This window comes from Ictidomys tridecemlineatus, chromosome 8 (assembly GCF_052094955.1).
Source record: "Ictidomys tridecemlineatus isolate mIctTri1 chromosome 8, mIctTri1.hap1, whole genome shotgun sequence".
NCBI classification, from domain to species: domain Eukaryota; kingdom Metazoa; phylum Chordata; class Mammalia; order Rodentia; family Sciuridae; genus Ictidomys; species Ictidomys tridecemlineatus.
Window position 1 is genome coordinate 12,159,005 of NC_135484.1, and position 9,464 is coordinate 12,168,468.

Here is a 9,464-nt window from a genome sequence, read left to right on the forward strand (position 1 = left end):
TTCCCCCTCGTTTCTGCCCACCCTGCTGCTCCTCAGCCTTCAGTCAAGAAATATGATATTATTTTTGGACTTTTAAAAAATATGTGATATGCCCCAGAGCCATGAGATTTCTTGCAAAAAATGTGAAATCCATCTTCTGCAGAGGAAGTGTAAAAGTTTTAGTTTTTGCTCTTTATGAAGGGCTTTGGGTTCAGTGTGAGGACTATTTGACTTCACACTCTTTCACAGAACAGTATTTGCCACAGTTGGTGATCAGCCTCCAGGAAGACTCCACCACTGTCACACATGTACCACGATGCCAAGGCTGTTACCTGGTGTTCATTCCCTCCTGCAGTTTTCTTCCATCTCCCTCGTTGAGTGGAGATGGGTCTGTGATCGTAATAGAATGCTGTAGAAAGACACTGTGACTTTCAAGATGCATCAGAACTTTGCTCTCTCAGATCACTGACTATGGGGGAAGCATCTGCCATGTTGTAAGGACACCCAAGCAGACTTGTGGAGGGGCCACCAAAGAGCTGTGGTGCCCTGCCTCACTCAGCGTTGACTTGCCAGTCGTGACAGTGAGTCAGCCATGCCTTCTGAATCTTCTCATGGATGAGATCCTTGGCTGCTCACCTCAGTCATTCCTAGAATTCTGACCAACAGAAATTGGGTGAGGAAAGGAACTGTTTAATGCTTTTACAGCCCCTAAATTTTAGGGGGTTTGCTGCTCAGCAATAGACAACTAGTATACTAGGTGATGATTACTTATCTAGAAATCAGAATTTGTCATTGAGAATGATCAGACAGGAGCTGAAGTTGGGCACAAGTTCAGACAAGGAAATGTTTTTTTTCATTGTTGAGTTTTTGCTTGGATTTAGTAAATCAAGGAGATTTAAGCAGGTCGAATTTGAAGAGACTGGTTTATAAGCCTCGTGTTAGATACAGCAAGTCGCGTGTTAATGAAGGAGAGAGGGATGGATCCTCAGCGGAGAGGAAAGCGAGTGTTCTCCTGGGACCCGGAGACGAAGCCTTACTCCTACAACACAGACTCCCGTGAAGACTTGAAGGAAGCAAAAGTGGCCTGGTGGTCACTGAGCTGTCAGCAAATGTGAGCACATGTCCTCTTTGGAAGAGGTTTGGAGGAAAGGAAGGAGACGGGATGCACATGAATGCCTGAGGCTGTCATAACATCCTTGCTCTTCAGTTGCAGGGAGGACTGTGTTTGTGTTTGCCTCCTGACCTGGGTGGTGCCATGTTTTTTGTTTTAACCAAATATACAAATATAAGTCAATAAAACAGCATGGTCTCCTTCCCCTGCTGGTTTCCTCACACAAAGAACCTAGAAGATGGATGAAAGATTTGGGCAGAGGAAAGCAGGTGTAGGGAGTAGAGTCACCTGGGTCAAAATGCCAGGCTTTAAAATGACTTACTTGCCACGATGACTACTTCCCTTTCAGTCCCAGGGATCCAGGGGAGGAGCTGGGTGGAGTAAGACTGGACTCCCCAGTTGAAACTAAGGATTTTGGACACTTCTGGGATGAAGTCTGTAGTTGTGACTTCAATAGAAAAATGGAGCTGGGAGCTGAGGAACCTCGGATGAGTAATAATGGGTAATGTCCTACTTACCTCCTTCCACTTCCCCTTGCTAGACAGACAGGCTTTCAGTTCCTCACGGCTGTCGGAAGCTGGGCATCAGTTTTTTTTTTTTCTGTTGTATGACAGTCAAAAGTTAATGACAAACTTTTCTCATTTTTCTCAGCTATCCATTCAAATTCAACCTCTACAAGCCTGACTTCCTTAGTGCTTCATATTTTTAACTGTGTTCTTTCTCATGAACATGGATAGAGTACATTTTTAAAGGATTGTTTGCTCATTTTTTTAATTGGTGCTTTGTAATTACACATAATAATGGGTCCATTTTGCCATATTCGTACATGCACAGAACATAATTTGACCTATCTGATTCCCCAGTACCTTCCCATTCCTTTTCTCTTTCCTTCCCTTGATCTGTTCACTCGACACCACTGATTTCCCTTCTATTATTATTTTTATTAGTGAAGTATAATTACATGTTTAATTGAGATTCTCTGCGGGATAGCCGTATATGGACATGGCATAATTTGGTAAGATTTCAGCAAAGTATGTTTTAAAGGTTATGCCTACCCTTTTCAACTTCAACTACCTTTGGTGAGTGAATTCTGACTCCTTTCTAAGATTTACTATAAACATTGGCCTCTGCAGGGTAAAATTGCTTTCCCACTTGCTAATCATTAGGCCCTGGCTTTTGTGATCGAACCACATTTTCCACGTGCCTCTGGCTGTGTTGCTGCCATTGTGCCGTGTTTATCTGTCTGGGTGGGTGTTGGCTGGTCCACAAGCCTAATACTTTGATAATAGGACCCTTGACTTGTTCATAACATGGCCACTGGTAAATCATGGAATGAAGGAATGAACAAACAAAGGGTGTCAACTAAAGAATAAGAACTGAGGTACTAGGGATCCAGGAGGAGATTTTTATATATTTTTTAAAAGAGGGTGATGATAGTACTTGTTTGAAAGATTACAAGGTGTTGATCAGAAGAGGGAGAGGAAGGAGGAGAGTGTACCTGGTCCATTGGTGGAGGCAGAGAAACCGTCTTGACAGAGGTTTTGCCGGAGAGAAGAGTTGAGGATTGATTCATTTATTCAAATTGGAATGTGCTGCCCGGTGCAGGGTGGCATGCCTGTAATCCCAGCAGCTCAGGAGGCTGAGGCAGGAGAATTGTGAGTTCAAGATCAGCCTCGGCAACGGAGTGAGGGCCTGAGCAATTCAGTGAGACCCTGTCTCTAAATAAAATATAAAAAGGGCTGGGGATGCAGCTCAGAGGTTAAGTGCCCTGGGTTCAGTACCTGGCACCAAAACCAAACCAACCACCCAACCAAACAATCCAGAATGTGCTGGGCACCTAGTATTTGATAGGTGCTGTGGTAGAGACTAAGGTTCTAAAGATAAACAGGAAAGAGAGGTCTCCAAGTTAGGCAATTGGGTACTGGGAGCAGGGGAGCTGCTCACGGAGGGGAGATGACCAGGTGCAAACACGGGCTGTGAGACAGCAAGGCGCCTGCCTATTCAGCTTAGAGGTATAGCGGGGCCAGGTGGAGCATGCAGACCCCACTGGGTGGGGAGACCCTCCATGTTCCTATTTTAAGGCTGGAAATTGGCATGAAAGACCTGCACTGTGGGTCTCTTCAGCTCGCTCTGGGGCAGGTGCTTGCTCTGTAGAGCACTCACATTTTAGGAATCAGTCTTTGAATTGCAGATAATCATTGTGGAGTGGTTACTGAGGTAATCATCTTTACAAGTGAAATAATGATGCTATGAAAAAGAGGTGCTCATTTTCAGTTTAAAAGTTAGCATCTTCACTGGGTGAAGTGGGTATGAGACTTACTTTTTTCTTTTGGGTGAGACACCTGGCAGTGGGAAGTAGACGGGAGGTGACCCTGCTGTGTGCTGTGGTTTGGATATGGTCTGAGTGTACCCCACGAGCAGGAAGGGTCCATGAGTCCCTTGGTCTCAGTGGCAGTGTCAGAGGTGGGGCCTAGCGGGAGGTGGTGAGACCCCTGGGGGTGTCGCTTCAGAAGGAATTAGTGCTGGTCTCATAATGTGGTAGTTCTCAAGAGAATGAGTTGCTATAAAAGAGACCCCTGAATCTCTCTGGAGTCCTGTTCTGACCATGCAATCTCTTTCTCTCACTCTGGCTTCTCCCTTGATGTCATCCACCGTGTTGTAACACAGCCATGAGGGCTTTTGTTGGAGTGTTTGTGCTTTGCTCCTGGACCTTCAGAACTGTGAGCTAAAAGAAACCTCTTTTCTTTACAGATTATCCAGCTTTAGGTATTTTGTGATAGCAGCAGAAAATGAGCTAATACATCTTGTAAATTCTAGTCAAGAGCATACATATGGGTGCCTTAGATAAAGGGAGGTCAAAACTCTGGAATTCATGCTCCTATTAAAACAGCCCAGATAGTCCTCTCTTTGCACCATCATACAGGACCATAAAGATGACTGTGTAAGCTAAAACCACACAAGTGAAGGAAAAAATTTGAATATTTCTTTAACTTTCAAAATTTTTGTCAAAAAGTCAAAAATTCTCTTGTCAATTATAAATGTGTACGGAAAAGAAAAAAATTGTAAGATTAATATTCATTTGGAACCATATCATTTAAAATGTTCAACACCTTGAGAATTAAGATGTCTGTAAGAACTTTATCAAGAATAGTTTGTACTGGGGCTGGGGTTGTGGCTCAGCAGTAGAGCGCTCGCCTATGAAGTGCAAAGTCCTGGGTTCGATCCTCAGCACCACATAAAATAAATAAATAAAATAAAGATATTGTGTCTAACTACAACTAGAAAATAAATATTAAAAAAGGAATAGTTTGTGCAGTGATTGCCTTCTGTATCTTTTCTATGTAGTGGAGAATTGTCACACTTTCTAAGTTTGAATCAACTTCCAGTGTTTAGCCTTTGTGCTTTCATGTAGAATATCTCTGAGAGTTCCTTTAATGTAATTAAATTTTTTCCCCATGTCACTTCCTCTGGACATTGTCATACTCTGCCTCTCCACCACTTTCCTCACTTCCTCACCAAGTATGTCTGGTGCACACCTAGGTGCTGGCACAGAGGTGGTATCCACATTCCCACGTTGAATGCTGCTTTTCTAACTCCATGTGTGTGAGCTGGGAAGTTCACTTCTAGCTTTCGAAGGTTTTGTTTCTCTGCTGCACTTTCATTTTCACTGGCCTTTCTTCTGATGATCCATTTTTGTTTATATGTGTTGTCTGTGTATGACTGAGTGACAGATGCATGTGACCGTCACTGGTAGCCTATGGAAGAATTGACGTGGTGGTTACTGATCATGGGGGCATCACTTTCAGAGACTGAAGCAGCGAGGTCTGCACTTTGTGCAATTGCTCACTGTTACTATCTTGTGGTATCTGCAATTTGCACCAGCTTGTTGGGAGCTGATGGTATTTGACTAAAACATGGTGATTCAAACTGATACACGCGGGATTTCTGCAAAACATGGTCTATAAATAAGATTCCACTATCTGGATGGATTATATTTACTAATTTTGACAATGCCTTTATCATGCAGTAATGCCACCTATGTATTATCATATTAATATACATTTTTCATCTATCTGTAAAACACTATCATCATTATTGATAAAGTTTTATTATCGATAAACTGTTTCTCCCCAAACTTTCTTCCTTTCCCTGGTTAATAACTATCCCAATAGCAATTTTCTTCCTGTATTCTTCATTTAAAAAATGAAGGTAAAACTTACAAATTTGATCTTAAATTCTACGGTCAACTTTATGTTCATTTTTCTAGAAATGCACTTTGCTGCCAGTCAAGGCTGTTCAGTTGCGATCTGACTTGGACTTGGCCTTTTGCACAGAACCTTTGTTTTTCTTCTGCCAGTGCTGGTGCGGGACTCTTTGTAAACCCTTGTCGGGAGCAGGATGCCCTGTGGATTCCAGACTGAGATGTTGAGACCACCCTGTCCGGAGGCCATCTGCTGTTGGCTGCGCAGATCTGGGAGCTCCTACACCCTTTGGTGGAAACAGAAGTTTGGCCTCTTCCTCAGTGGTGATGCTTTGGGGGTGTTTTTTGAATTTAGCCATATGCCTGCTTCCTTCTGCATCTCTCTTGCCATCTGAAAAGACGTCAGGGCAGAGTAGCTGGGAAGATGAAAGCAGGAGCCTTGGAGGAGGCTGGAATTCTTCCTCCTCCTCCTCTTCCTCCTCCTCCTCTTCTTTCCTTAAAATGAAGAACTTCAGAGTAACAATTAAATCTATGGGATAACAGGGTTAGATTGTCCCTAGCAAGGATCTTGAAAACGGAAGGAGGAACTTTTCCAAATGAGACTTCAGTACAGAAATGGCTAACAATTTCTTTGAGAGTCGGTGACTTTGAGTCCTGGGGTTTTTTTTGCCCAGTGTTTGGTGGGGGATGGGGGATAGGGACCTGGCACTTCTTGCACTCCAGGCCCTGGGGTATGGCCATTTCCTGCGTCTCTGCTCTCCAGCCGATGCAGCCTCACCCTGAACCTGACTGGTTTAGGTTTGGATCCTCAAGTTTTCTTTCAGTTGTCTTTTCTGTGTAAAATCTGTCCTCTTTACCCATCTCTGCAAAAATTAAAACCAAAATGTGTCCAAAGCAAGTCTAATATACACTTTAATTCTTTCCATTTTTTTTATTGCTACCTGGATTTCCTGGCTTCGTGGCAACCCATTTGGACACATTTGAGCTAATAATAGCATAATCACCAGGAGGACAATCTGCAACGATCCAGGGCTAATCTATAACTATTTCCTAAAGAATAACAGTTTCTATCCTGTCTTTTTAAATGTCGGAATCATGTCTGATATGTTGGTAATTAAAATATAAAAATCAGATTCATTTAGTCTTCTAAACAAGCTCCTTAAGTCTTAAGCAAGATTTTCTTAAGTAAGAATTGGCTTCTCAGCTTCATGGATGGGAACATAATAGGAGCTAGCTGTTTGTATTTGGCATAGTTAATTTAACTCTGAAGACTGCTATTTATATTTAATTCTAGTGGACATAAGCAAAGAAAGCTAGAAAAGAAATGGCCAGAAATCCACACATCAAATGCAGACCTTATATTTTAATTCCTTATTACCGCCTTGTTAACTAATTACCGCAAATTCTATCTCATAAATTCAGAACACAGGAATAGATTCTAGGAGACCTGGCTCCTGGTTCTGGTATTGCCGCTGATTTTGTGGATTGAGTCAAGATACTTAATCTTTGTTTGATTTTCATTTCTCATCCTCTTATTGATACACCATCTTTATTAATTCCTGTTGCACTTGCTACATTTCACAATATCACAGTGTCTCCAGTAGCTATCACACTGTTGGGTAGTACAAGCCTAGAAGTAGATTTATATTGAATTATAGCTGAATTTTGGAGATAGAACAAGACCTATGGGACTTGTTTTTATCTACCTTGCAACTATTTTTTTTCCTATGGCTCCATTGTTAGACCAGTGAGGTCATCATAGCTGCTTGAAATCCTATCTTTACAAGTTTAAGTTCAGTATGAAAGATATTTTCTCCCTAAGATCACCTATATAAAATGCTTGTGTTCCTGCTGATGAGACTAGCTCACATCACCTGGAATCAATCCATGGACCATACCAAGCTTAATCATGTGCTCTAGACCTGGGAAGCAGGAGCATTAATAAACACGAAAGAGCCGAAAAGAAAAAATAAGAGAAAGAGAAAATAACAGAAGAGAAAATACAGAGATGACAAGAAACACAAGCAGATGAAATACAAAGTCTTGAAGAACATATGCTGGAGAGGATTGAACTCTATAACACAAATCAAAAATACCTAAATCAAAATCACTTCGAGGTGTTAGAAAAAGTTGGGCAGAAAAAAAAAAAGGTGGGCAATGATTGGGCACAGAAACAAAAAGGAAAATGAAGCTGCAACGTTAATTCCAGGTCAGATAAATTTCAAGGCAAATTCAATAGAGCAGAGTGGCATTTGAGATGAAAGGCACAGTCTAGAATAAAGGTACAATGGTCAGAGACCTTATGAGCCCGAGAACATGCAGTTAAAACATGTAAAGCAACTTCTTTGAAGATATGAGAAATCAACAGTACTCAAATGTCACAGAATACAACATACCTCCCTCAGTGTTTGACAGATCAAGTAAACAAAATAAGGATTAGTTAAGAGGAAGGATATCACGGGAAAGATTAAACTCATGTGCATTGTTTATAACACAGAGAATGCACCTTTTTAAGAGTATTCATTGACCATTAAAAATTCCAAAAACACAAATACTGAATGTTTTCTCTGATATAAGAAGGCTGATTCATAGTGGGGTAGGGAGAGGGAGCATGGGAGGAACAGACAAACTCTAGATAGGGCAGAGGGGTGAGGGGGAGGGAGGGGGCATGGGGTTAGAAATGATGGTGGAATGTGATGGACATCTTTATCCAAAGCGCATATATGAAGACATGAATTGGTGTGAATGTATTATGTATACAACCAGAGATATGAAAAATTGTGCTCTGTATGTGTAATATGAATTGTAATGCATTCCACTCTCATATATACATTTAAAAAATTAATAAAAAAGCAATACGATAACATTATGCAAATAATCTGAAAAAAATGCATAATCACCAGGAGTTCAATCTGTAACTATCCAGGGCTAATCTATAACTGTTTCTTAAAGAATAAGAGTTTTATCCTGTCTTTTTAAATGGCCTATTGCTAAGCTACATGAACTGGCACACAAACAGAAGTGGCATCAAAATGGATTGAGGGGCCCAGTTCTCTGCTTCTCTCTCCTTTGCCCCACCCCGCCTTCTGACACAGGGTAGGAGTGGTGATCAGGCTAATGTTGATATGTGGTATGTTTCCTATCTCTAGTAAAGAATTTGCCTTCTGGTTGGTATGTGTTAGGATAAGTCAGTCTCCCTATGGCAGGAAACCCCAAGAAAGAGGCATACACTCCTGTCTGTGCCCATCAGGATGGACTGGACTGTGGATGGTGGTGGATCTACACTGTGAGGCACCATGAGCCTGCTTCTCAGCAGGTACAGGGCTTCCACCTGCACCAACATAGCACTCATTTTGTTCAAACTACCATTGCAGGGAGGATCTACACCTGTCCGCTATATACGGTTACATTAAAAAAATATTTTTTAGTTCTTAATCATATAATCTTGAGTTATCTTAAAAGTAATCTTACATATTATCATATATCAAATGATAATATGTAAGATTATCAAATAGACAGATATGATTGTGTTTTGTTAAGTAGAAAAAGGAAGGAAAAGTAGAAGGAAAAATAACTAGTTTCTATGGTGAAGCTCACAAGTATTCTTCTTTTTCTCCTGCTTTGATATAAAAATCCTAGTAATTTCTGCTATAAACCTCAGTTCCTTGCTGGGTCAATGCAGTTCTGGGACATAGTTCATGGACTTCCTTAGACCCCTGAGGCTGAAACAGAATGAAGGAATGAAAGAAGCCACCATGTCCCTGTGCTTGCTGATTCCAAAGACATGTAGCACTTGGTGGCAGAGATGAGGCATCCACCAATCCCTCCTCTGATACAGCTCTGACTCCTCAAAATGTAGTATTATATACATGACTCATGTATGTTATATGTGAATAAATTTAGCAGAATAATTGATTTTCTTATGATACTGACATAAATCATAGAAATAGGTGAGATCCACTCTAAGGACCTCTTGTTTTCAAATCAACATCTATCATCACCAACTCTGTTCAACAAGTGTTTCCCCAAATATGGCTCAAGAATCCTGAGTACTCTTGGGGAGTAACAGATTTGCATGTTGAAGACATCACACAGAATTACAGAGGATGGTTGGGGAATCCACGTGGGTGTAGAAGTCCAGCTAGAAAGTGTTCCAGGTGAGGTGGCAGAGGG